This window comes from Sciurus vulgaris, assembly GCF_902686455.1.
Source record: "Sciurus vulgaris genome assembly, chromosome: 10".
Lineage (NCBI taxonomy): Eukaryota > Metazoa > Chordata > Mammalia > Rodentia > Sciuridae > Sciurus > Sciurus vulgaris.
The window spans coordinates 8,391,208-8,404,178 of NC_136470.1; positions in this window are offsets into that span (position 1 = coordinate 8,391,208).

Consider the following 12,971-nt stretch of genomic DNA (forward strand, 5'->3'; position numbering starts at 1 on the left):
TCGAACTCTATTCTTACCACACCATCATCTCTTGGAGGTGGTTCATGCAGTTCCTATGCTGTCAGTAAAAATTCAAAAGGAGGACCTGGGCAGGTCTCTCTGGAAACTTCCTTGGACTCCACCAATAAAACTGAAGGACAGGAGGGGCATCCTGTCCCTCTCCTCTCTGAGAGGAGCCACGCTCTCCCTTTACCCTTTGCCTGTTCCTTCTAATAAACTCATACCCATTACTCTGAGTGACACATCTGAAATCTTTCTGGCATGTTTGCAAGAATTGGGACTCTGCCTTAGAACATTCCCAGAATGATTCTACCACATGAATCCATCCAAAAAAACCTAAGGAACAATTAAAAGAGCAAAACCAAACCTCATGGACAGTGACTGTCTGCACGAACCAGATGAGAGCCATCATCCTCTGCTCCACAGTAGGAGCAAGTGGAGAGCCACCCGAAGTTATGAGACCTGTCATGTCTCATAACTATTTGAGAATTTAATGATTTTTTTTTTGTGGGGGGAGGTACTGGGGATTGAACCCAGGGGCACTTAACCACTGAGCCACATCTCCAGCCTTTTTTTGTATGGAGAAAGCAGAGGCAGCAGAGTGATGCTAACAGATGGGAGACTGCGGCGGAGGCCCCACCTCAACAGTGGGACAGGCAGTGGTCTTGCTCCCGTGCGCCCAGATCAATCCTGCCACCTTGGATTCTCAACACAAGCCAACCATGGTTTCTTTCCAGGACAAAACTCCACACTGGAGAAGCTGCTGGGAACAGAACCGAACTGAGCGAAAGAGCCAAGAGGGACAAAGAAGAAAAGATGTCTAAAGAAAAGGTTGGGAAAAGCCAGGATTTCTTCATTAGAAATCTGACAGGGAACAAAATGTCTGGCCATACCTTACCATAAAGATGGTGGTAATGACAGGGACAGACAGACAGAAGTGGGGAAACATAAGGTCAAGGGAATAATTCTATAAAGTGGGCCCACTGTGCCCACTCCCACATGCTTTCTTTGCCAAGAAGCAATTTCCCTACAGCCCTGCTGGGCTTGAGTGGACAGGATATGTCACATTCCTCCTCAAATTACTGTTATCTGCAGGAGAAATGTCCACAAGAGGAACCCGAGTTACGCTGAAGGGGGAGACTTTTGTGACTCTTTTCACAGACCAAATTCGGGAACTCAGGGAGATAAGGACTAATTCCTCCTAACCATAAAAAGCATTAAGAATTTATAGGCCACGTGAGGTGGTGTGTGCCTGTAATCCAGGCTGAGGCAGGAGGATCACAAGTTCAAAGCCAGCCTCAGCCTCAGCAATTTACCGAGGTCCTGCCTCAAAATAAAAAATAAAAATGGCTGGGGATATGACTCAGTTGTGATGTATAGGCACTGGGTTCCAATCTTCAGTACCCAAAAATAATAAATAAAAAATAAAAAAAAATTATGTTCAAGAATCCAATTAGAGGGGCTGGAGTTGTGAATCAGTGGTAGAGCACTTGCCTGGCATGTGTAAGGCACAGGTTCAATAATATAAATATAAATATAATATAAATATAATATAAATATAAATAAATAAGTAAAATAAAGGTCCATCAGCCACTTAAAAAATATTTTTAAAAATTCCAATTAGAACTGGTTAGCAAGGGTCAAAGTAACCTAGAGTTATCACGGCAGTGGGACTTCAGAGTCTGATGTCATCCTGCTGTCAGTCAAAAGTCAAGTTGTGGAGCTGGGCCAGAGTCTCTGGAAGCTTCTTTGGCATCCCCAATGAAACTAGAGTGCAGGAGAAGCACATTGGTCCCTTTCCTGTCTGAGAGGACCCACTCTCCCTTGAGAGTGTCCTTTTTGCTTTCAATAAACTCCTGCCTATTACTCTGAGTGACATATCTGAGTTTTTTCTGATTTGATCACAAGAATCAGGGTTTGATTTGGGGTCTTTGTTGTAATGTATAAAGCTGCTCCCCTGCCCATCAGGTGCAGCCATTTTCCCCGCCTCCCAACCACTTGTCAATCTGTGAACATCCTGGCTAGCTATTGGTTCATCAGTCAGCTTGCAAGTATCCTTCTCTGATATTGGTCCCCTGTTAGCCCAGCGGAATTCAACTGTTTTACTGTAGCTTCCCCGCCATCTTTTCCATTCTTCTGTCTGTCCTACACGCTTTTCCCTATCCTCCTGGCTTTCCCCTCTCTCTAGCGCACCCTTTCTTTTCCTTTCTCTTTTCCTCTCATTTTCTCTCTTACCCTGCAGGGAGACACTGTTTGCTTAATAAACTCCCTTATGTGACTTCCCGTGTCGGGCGTGGTTCGGTGGAAATTCCCTTACATTTGTGTTACAGGGGTTCACTTGATATCCTTGGTGGCTCTGAAACTTAATAGATATGGAAAGTGAAAAAAGTCCCCAAGATAATGTGGCCGGGGAAAAGGGAGTGAAAAAGAACGCCTTGCACTGACAGCCTTCCTCTCCCAGGACAGAGGTTTTCCATGTGCTGGTGCAGAAGGTTCTATCAGCCCTGACGTTACCATCTCCAGGAGGCGTTGATCTCCTTCAAAGTAAGCCCTCCCCAGACATCGCCCACAGATTCCTGACCCCAAAAGGATGTAATGGCCATAACTACAAGAAAGGGGGAAAGAAAAGCAAAGGGGTGAAGAAAGCAGACACAAATACCTTTATCTAGCTCTACTCAGTAATTCTGTGGGAACTATTGGTGTTGCTATCTGACAAAGTCTACATATAAATCGGGCGAAACCTAATGAATAACCATGTGATACACAGCCATTGCAGTACATGGAGTGCCACAGAGATGGCACTGGAGCAAGTGAGATCTGGGCTGGGTGACACGGGATACTCTGGCTGAGGCGAAGGGACTCCTGTACAGTGTCCACTTTATGCTCTGAATGCAGCCCTGGCTGCTTGGCCACTGCAACTTATTTTTAGAATGGACACCTCTCTTTCTCTTCCTCTCTCCGTGCTCCTCCCTCATCTCTCCCCCTCCCTAGTCTCAGGGGAAACAGGATCGCCTTTCCTCCCTTTCAGGGCAGAGTTATCTGTCCTGAGACACACCTGCCACAGGAATGAAGCGATCCAGATTTGGGGGATGGCACAGAAGTCTCAGGAATGACTGTCTCCCAAATCAACAAGTGAATATCAGCTCCAACAGAGAACACGTGGAAGGTCGCCTCTGAGTCACCTCTTTAAAACCCCCTACTCCTGCTGAGGGGCAGAATCACAGCCACTGGGACAGAAGTCCCTGGTGTTTTTCCTTTGCTAGCAAAGCAATAAACCTCCTCTATACTTTTTCTCAAAACCATGCCCTCATTAATGGATTGGCATCAGGGACAAGGACCGAGCTTTCTGCAACACTCCTAAGAAACTGAGAGGTGAAAAGTTATCATGTGCATTCCTTGAACAAATTTGATGGGCGGAGCACAAGAAGCAGCACCCGAAGGCTTCAGTCAACTTCTAGTTTTCTAGACGTGCTTAGGGAGAGGAAAGAACGTGTCTGCTAAGGAGAGGGGAAAATGTGAAGACGTGGCAAAGGAAGACAAGTCCCCGTATGAAAAGAGAAATGAGAACCTAGATCCTTCCTAAAGGGGAAACAGAAACAAAGTTCACGGATCCCAAGGCAGCCCAGGGGCTTCCTTCCCTCTGTTTCTTACTCTGTTCTGAGTATCGCCTCCAAATCAGAGGAGAACATTCTGGTATGTCCGTGGGTGATGTGGCAAAGAAACTGGGAGAAGTACAGGATGAGACCCCTACAGATGATGGAAGGCCACTGAACTGAAGAGAAAATAAGAAAATGCAAATAGAACTGAGGGGTAGCTTGATAAGTAAATAAAGGGACCATCAAACATGAGTAAAACAAAACGAAGAAGGAAGAAGATGGGACTGGGGTTGTAGCTCAGTTGGTAGAGTGCCTGCCTTGCATGCACAGGGCCCTGGGTCCAATCCCTAGCACCAAAAATAAATAAATAAATAAATAAATAAATAAATAGATAGATAGATAGATAAAGTAGGAAGAAGAGATGATGAATACATCGAGCAGGACTTTCTTCCTTGTCTAAAATGCACTTAATCTACATACAACAAGCTTCTTTTAAAGAAAAATTGAAAAGCAGGCCTGTGAATTGTGCAATCTTTTTGTGCAGTTAACACACTACTCAATATGTCTTTAGATGACTCTATCCTGGTAGTATTGATACCGCCATTTACCAGTGACGAGTTCTGCTCCTTTAATGTTGAAGACTGAACACTAGAGAAGCAGCCAAGGCAAGCAGATTAAGCAGGTTTTATTTAAAGGTAATAATACAGACTTCTCCCGGCAGGAAGAAGGGGGCCATGGCTGATGTTCTAAAGTCCCAAGAAGGGAGCGCACCCTACATCTTTTATAGGTTAAGGTCTCTTTTGTTCTCCAGTTCCCTCCCCCCTTATCTCTCCTTCCTGCCTAGTGACTAGGCCTGGTTTTGCATTAAGTGAAAACCATGGGCAGGGGGAGGGCCAAGGTGATTCAGCCAGGTAAGGGCTGGGGGGGGGGCATTAATTAGCAGCCTCTTGCTTGCAGTCCTTGATGAAGGCAGGTAAATTTGGTAATCAATGGGCTCTGGAGGAGATCCTTGACATTCCATTCTTCCAGGGGCAGTCTCCAACTTCCAGAGGCAGATGGCTTCCTGGCTTCATTTCCTCGAATTGACCCGATTCCCTATTTCTACACTAACTACCTGTCCTTAATTCTGGCTTCATTATTCCCAGTAGCCACTGACCTTGCCCGCTACAGACTGGGGGGGTTGTAAATTGGGATGAAAATTCACAGCAGGGCTGGGGATAGAGCTCAGGTGGTAGAGTGCATGCCTCACATGCACAAGGCCCTGGGTTCAATCCCCAGCACCTCCAAAAAAAGAAAAAAAATTTCACAGCAGGTTCTTGGTGCCCGGCCCAGGTTAGATCTGAAGGGTATGGAAATGATACCCCCACTGTAGCCCAAAAGGCTGGGAGGCAGACCTCCTGGATTCAGAGAAGCCTTTACTCCTTCGCGGACTCGGGCACCATCCAGGAAAATGGCCGTCAGTTACAGAGGGGATTCTGGTTTTATAGGGTACCAGGAGGATGATATCATCATTGGAAGTCCCCCACTTGTTGTGCAGTTTTGACCACATCAGGGGCTTGTAGTACAGGTTAAAACCAGACCCTGAGGGATAAGTGTTCAAATCTTGCCCATTGTCATTCAGGACTAGGTTGACATGGGGAAGGCCCATGTCAGGTCTGGCATTCCATATCCACCCCTTTCCTTTAGGGCCCATTGTTATCAGGAATGCACCGGGAGAGGTTCAATGTTTGGCCAATTTCCCCTCCCACTTCCTAAGTCACACTGTCCCTTCATTTTCTTGGGGAGCTGTCTTTTAGGAATATTATTTTCCATAACCCTTCACCCACCCCTTCGAGAGAGCATGTGACCCGGGAGGAGGGAGAGAAAGAGAAGCCAAAACTTTGATCCTTCCAATATATCACTTCTCAGTGACAAAACAAACCCTGGAAAGGAGATAACCATCCATCTGAGCAGAGCAGTCCCTGGGAAGAGGGATCCTTTCCAAGTAAATTCTCTTCCAGTGGCAGTGAAGCTACACATCAATCTTGTCCCTGTGACAATACAATGGCCCCTGGAGGACAAGATGAGCACTGGACCCTGAACTCTGAACCCTCCATTCGTGCCCTGTAAGAACACTAGGGCCTCATAAAAACCGTGCCCAGTAAAATCAAGTTCCAGATTTTGCGACATTTGCCCACGTCCTGTTAAGGTCTTCAAGAGCTGAGTCACCTCCCTAAGTGACCTATATGAACCCATACCCTCTATGACTGGGGCTGTCTTCAATCCAGATAGTGAGCCCTCCCATGCCTGACTCCACTGCTGATCCGCGAAGTCTGCTCCATCGTGCTTATCTGTGCTTTCATTATGGTGCTTAAACTGTTTTCATTATTTTTGCTACAAGATCTCTATTGGGAGGGTGGATTTTCATGTTTACTTGTCACTAATGCAGCTTATACAAAATGGTTTTTGTTCTGGTAATTGAATACCATGCCATAATTGTGCATGCACACACACACAATTGGATCTCTTTTCTTTTTGTGGGGAATTGACCCCAGGGATGCTTTACCACTGAGCCATATCCCCAGCTCTTTTTAGTTTTTGTTTGTTTATTTATTTATTTGATTATTTATTTAGTTTGGTACTGGGGATCGAACTCAGGGCTGCTGAACCCCTGAGCCACATTCCCAGGCCATTTTATATTTTATTCAGAGACACAATCTCACTGAGTTGACGCCGTCCAGCGGAGTCAATTTGACACTGGAGACAAATGAATAGCGAGGCTCTTGAATTCGGAACGGTTTATTGTTGATTCAGGAAACCTGGGAACTCCAGCGCTCAAGGAGGGCCAGCTTATATCCTCTCTAGGAGGTGAAGGGTAGGGCTGAGGCCAATTATGCGAAGATTAGGCCAGAAGCTAGTTGTCAATCATGGTAAAGGTCAAAATGAGCAGGCACGTGCACCCCTTGTGTGCTTGGACTTAATTGAATACGGCCAATGACAAAACACCTGGGTGTGCTTATGCTAACTGACTTCCTCACCACTGATGTGATCAAAACAACTTCTGGCTGGCTACCAGGTGCCATCTTGGTGTAGTCCGTATGGCATAGCCCCCAGCACTGAGTTGCTTAGGGCCTTGCTAAATTACTGAGGCTGGTTTTGAACTCACAGTCTTCCTGCCTCAGCCTCCCAAGTCACTGGGATTACAGGCATGTGTCACCATGCCTGGCTGGAACTCTTTTCTTGACATTCTGAATGCTTCTGTTATGGTCAGGGAGTCCAGTTGGGTTCCAGGTTCTTGGTGACCTGAACAAAGAACTGAGCAAGACAAAGTACAGATTTACTGAAGGCGAAGGTGGAAGTAGCACTGTGTAAGGTAGAGCAGAGTTGGGGCAGGAAGGGAGAGGGAGAGGGAGAGAGAGGTGGAGAAAAAGAGGGAGTGACGGAGGGAGAGGGAGATTTCAATATCTGTAAATCAGTGTTTCACATACTGAGCTGTGGGGCATTCTTTCCCTACAGGAACCTGATTGGAGACCTCACCCCATTTGCTCCCATTGGCTACCTTATGACACCTGATTAGAATACTGCCCACTTTACCCTACTGGTCATTTTAAAATACTGAAACTGGCAGAAGCTGTCATGGCAAGTCCTCAGTGGCTTAAGTTGTCATGGTAATGGGACTCATCCTAAAGGGACAGTACTGGTCTCCCTGTCTTATCCTCCAGTGGCATCCTTCTTATACCCTACTTCTGCCACCTTGGTGTCCCTGAACTCTTACCTAACCCTTCTAAATAAATACAATTTGTTTTTATTATTATCAAAGTATGTGGGCCTATTGGGGTTCAATATCGACCGATCCCCAGAGAGTCAAAGTGCACACACAGCAATGCAAATCACACAACGAGGTTTTATTGCAAGCTCAAGCCTGGACCGCAACCAGCCTCTCAGACCACTATCATGGCTGAGTGGGGAGCGGCCCCGAGGGATGAGAAACAACTCTACTTAAGAAATTTCCGATCATTCACATACAAAGACCTGTACATTATTGGTTAACGTTGGAACAGCTAAACATTTGTTCTCTTTTGGTTGGGTCCTGCCAATTTATTAGAATCTCATTGGATCCCACCAAAACTGAATGGTCCTGGAGGAAGAAGGGAGGAGGGGAGTGGTGAACTATGCAGGAGATGAGTCAGGGCTAGGCCCCCCTCCCTGTCCTTGATAGATAAGGTTTCCGGGCAGCTGCCCATTTCTCAGACAGATGTCTCTTAACAGCCTTGATAAACCCCGGGGGCCCAGTACGTCCTGTTTGTCCTGTATTGGCTCTTTAGGGTAGTACCTGTGTGCCCTTTCCTGGGGGGAGGTTTTACAGGCCAGTTCCTGAAATGGCTTGTTCATACAACATGGCTGCACAGATGTCACCTTGTTCTCCACAGGCCCAGGGGTGTAGGTTAATGGCAGAGCACTTGCTTCACATGTGGGAGGCCCTGGGTTGATCTCAAACACACACACACACGCACGTGCACACACACAAATACACACACACACACACACACACACACACACACACACATTAAATGATATTCTGTCATCCCCAGAATCCTCAGTTTAGGAAAAAATTAGATACAGATATAAGGTATAGAAGGTCAAGATGGGGAGGTGTATAGCTCATTGGTAGAATGCTTGCCTAGTATGTGTGATGGGTGAGGTTCTGGGTTCTACCTCCAGCAATAGGGGAACACACACACACACATACACACACACACACACACACACACGAGATATCCATATCAGATACATTCGAGTTTTCTTGTAAGTGTACAAAAAAAATGTCAAAGCTGAATTTGATATAAACTGGAAATGTGAATTCATGAGTTATTTTGTCTGTTAAAAAAAAAAAAAAAACCAGTATATTTTCTATTTCATTCATTGAAAAGACCTAGGAAAAAATAACCAACTAGCAGAACTAAGTATAACTAGAACTGTGGTCTTGAAACACCATTTCCCAGTAGAATAAAACCAAGGGGGCACATGCCTCCTCCCCTCCCCCTCTCTCCCCTCCCTTTCTAGATAGGGTCTCTCAAACTCCTGGGCATGAGGGTGACTTCTACCTCGTCGTCCCTGGTAGCTGGGTCTATAGGCACATGCTACTGCACTCGGTTTAAAAAGTTGGGACTTTTTAAAGGCGATAGTAACATACTGTGGGATTCCACATTCCCAAAGCTGACTCATGGAAGCAATGCTGCAAGGCAATTGTGTACCAGCAAAATTTGCACTCGATCCAGGAAGATAAATGCTCTGACACTTCCTCAGATGCTTGTACTTAACACACTCAAACTAACTTGGAAATCCTTATTTTTAAAAATGTCAAAGCTGAATTTGATGTGATTGATTAATTATAAAAGCTATTTCTGGGGGCTGGAGATGTGACTCAGTGGTGGCCTGCTCATGTGGCATACATGAGGACCTGGGTTCAATCCCCAGCACCACAAAAGAATAAGCAGAAACTAAGTTAGGCTGGTGTGTATGTCAAACAAAACTGTCTTCTTTGGGCAGGAATTTTAAAATTCCATACAAGCTTCAAATAAATCATTCAAATCAAGACAAAATGTGAAATCTAGGTGCTTTCAAAATATCCAATGAAGCTATACATCTTGATTTTTATTTTATTTTCTATTTGATACTGGGATTTGAACCCAGGGGTGCTCCATTACTGACCTAGAGTCAGTCCTTTTTATTTTTCATTTTGAGAGAAGGTCTAACTAAATTGCCCAGGCTGATCTCGAACCTGAAGTCCCCCTGCTTGTCTCCTGAGTTGCTGGAATTTCAGACTTGCACCACCACACCTGTTTGTAACTTGATTTTTTGTGGGGGCGGGGGGCAGAGGGGTACTGGGAATTTAACCCAGGGGCACTTTACCACTGAGCTACATCCGCATCACTTTTTATATTTTGAGACAGGGTCTCATTAAATTGCTGAGGCTGGTCTCAAGCCTGTGATCCTCCTGCCTTGGATTACAGGAAGCACCACCACACCGGGTTTATAACTTGATTTTTACATTGATCAGTATGTCTTGGAGATCCTTCTCTGTCAGAGAGAAGATATAAAGAGCTTCCTCACAGTATTTTGAACTTTAGTTATATTCCATTATATCAATGTATAGTAATTTATTTAGCCAATCTCTCACTGGAGGACACTAGGGTTGTATCCAAATTTTTAAAAATTTTTTATTAGTTGTTGATGAACCATTATTTATTTGTATGTGGTGCTGAGAATTAAACCCAGTGTCCTGCACATGCTAGGCAAGCGCTCCACCACTGAGCCACAATCCCAGCCCTGTGTTCAAATTTTTGCTATTACTATTAATTAATACTATAATGTATCCCTTGTACATAAATCATTTTGCACATATGCATGAATGTCAGCTAAATTCCTGGAAGTAAATTTGAAGGTCAAAAATATGTCCATTTTTAATTTTGATAGAAACTGCTACTTCCTGCATGAATCAATTTATATTTCTGTGTATAAGGGACACTTATACCTGTTAGTGAACACTATCTCGGAGCAATTTTCTTTCTCATAAGTTTGGGCATTGGTTTTCAGGAAGTCAGAACAGAGCGAGGTAGTCTTGGAAACAGTCTCTGCCACACAAGACGACCAGCCGCCGCTAGTTTCCGTTTCACTTTCTCAGCACTGGGCTGACATGCAGACAGGGCCCTAGGTTGGGATTCCTCGCCCTGTGTCTCTGAAACTCATTTCACTTTCTCAGCACTGGGCTGGCGATGCAGAACTCTCTAGGGAGAGGGCCCTGGGTTCCATTCCTGGCCCTGTATCTCTGAAACTCAGTTCTGCTTGCTGGTTTGCAGAGTGGGTAAGTTGCCACCTTTCTGGGTGGTGAGAAAAGAAGTCAATCATGTGATGCCCTGGGCACCCTGCCTGGCCCTGCAGCCAGGAACCTCCATGCCCACTCGAGAGCTACACTTCCACGAACACCCACAAAACTCCGTGCGTCTATAACTCTTGGCTGCGAAAAAGAGTGTGCTCTCATGGTCTGCTCCCGCCAGCCCTGGCAAGCACCTCTTGGGGTGGTGGCAGCTAACCCACCTTTTGGATCAGAACTGACAGTCTCATCTTAAGGATGAGAAAACTGAGGCCCAAAGTATCTGCCCAGGCTAGTAGGGAGGGAAGCTGAGAGTCAAGCTCAGGCACGTGGACGACAGCCAGCATGCTCAGCTACAGCAAACAGCTGTGATGAAAGAGAGTGTATATCACTTTTATGAATTCTTTCTTGTCAGGTGTGTATGCTGGTAATCTCAGAGACTGGGGAGGCTGAGGCAGGAAGATTGCCAAGTTCAGGAATCATTTTGCTTTTTCCTCACGGTGCTGGGGATTGTACCCAGGGCCTTGTGCTTGAGAGGCAAGCACTCTACCAACTGAACTATATCCCCAGCCCGCAAGATCGCAAGTTCAAACACAGCCTCACCAATTTTAGCGAGGGTCTAAGTGTAATGTACAAAGCTGCTCCCCCGCCCTTTCTGTTGCAGCCATTTCCCCGCCTCCCAACCACTTGTCAGTCTGTGAACATCCTAGCTAGCTATTGGTTCATCAGTCAGCTTGCAAGTGTCCTTCTCAGATATTGGTCCCCTGTTAGCCCCGCGGAATTCACCTGCTTTACTGTAGCTACCCCGCCATCTTTCCTCATCTTTCTCTTTCCTACTCACTCTCTCTATCCTCCTGGCCTTCACACTTTCTTGCATGCGCCCTTTCTCGTTCCCTTTCTCTTCCTCTCATTTTCTCTCTCACCCTGCAGGGAGACACTCTGCTTAATAAACTCCCTTATGTGATTTCCCGTGTCCGGCGTGGTTTCCGTGGGGTCCCTTACATTGGTGCCGCGACTCGGGATGGGTCCTTCCACTGTCTCTTAAGCGAGTGGAACCCCATCTGAGCCCCAGTGCCCCCGGACACAGCCCCACCTTCCATTCTGCCGGACGCTCTGCTCTGCATCCATCACCGGACTTCAGATTGGTGAATCTTCTAGGCGGGTTCCCCTAGGCCGGTCTATCTGGGACCCTCGAGGCGGCTGAGGGGTGGGGGTACCCCCAGCCACAACTTTTATAGTTATGGCTGGCCGCTTGGTCTTATCTGCCGGTGGTTTCCTGATTTCATGGTGGAGATTCTCTCAGGGTTGAGGCTCATCTCGTACTTGCATTCACACTCAAAAACCCTGATATCAGGTCCTCGACTCTTCTCGGCTTCTGCCTGGCCCACACTGATGTTTGTGTGACACACCATCTATGTGCCGCCTTCTTGTCTCCAGTCGACTACTCTGTGGCCTCGGGACGCCAGGGCACAGACTCGGCTGTATCAGTCCCCACCATGGGATCTGGGTCCTCCGATCTGGCAGATTCAACCCTGGGAACCCTTCACCCAACCCCCGGTACTTAAAGCCATCAAAATCCATTTGTGTAATGGCACACAGCTTCCGTGAGCGAGCCGGCAGGTGGAAAGGGATCCTTATCTTCCAGTCTCTTCTTTCTCGCTTCTTGGCTCTTCCTGCAGGCTCAGGCGCCTCCAGACCCTGCTTCTCCATCTTCCCCTGCTCCCCCATGTAATGTAAGCAGCCCCATTCGCCACAAGTAGTGGGAGATAATTGTTTGACAATTTTCTGTGTCCAAACCTAAATTAATTACTAACCAGGAAAAAGGGTTAAAAGGACCTAAGCATCAAGTTTCTGCTAGAACATTTTAGCCCCTTTCAGATTCAGATCTCAGTCAAGGCTTACATTGAAATGTAAATGGAGGAAGGCAGTGGGAGACCAGTCTCAAACCCAAGTAAAAAAAAAGTGTGCATTTTAAATTTCTCCTGGGCTACAACTCGGAATACTTCTCTCCCTTTCACCTTTTCTCTCCTTCTTATTTTCTCATGCTTTAATTAATGACCATTATCATTTTTCTTCTAGGACTTTTGTTTTTCTTAAATGTTATATTTTTGAACTCACAATTTTGATCCTACATACCTAGGTTAATGATTTTTTTTTCCATTTTTTAAATTAAAAATCATAAATTTACATAGGGCAATGTTGTTTGATTCATTCTGTTAGGTTAATGATTTTTGATCAGTTCTTTTTGTCCAACTCTAGAGTTATTTTTGGACATCTGTTGCATTGCAATGGAGATAAATATTACAAGGCCTTTACTTTTGTGTTAAATATAAGCACGCATAAAAATTAAAATTTTAAAAATGGATCCAAATATTTTTAATTCACGTGATTTAAAGAGGTTCAATTTCAATTGGGTAAACTAATAGAAGTAAAATGTCTTTAAAATTAACTCACAGGTCTCTAGGTGGTCACACTAATAAAATGTTGATGTTTATAAAATGTCTAACATCTATTTTTCTAGG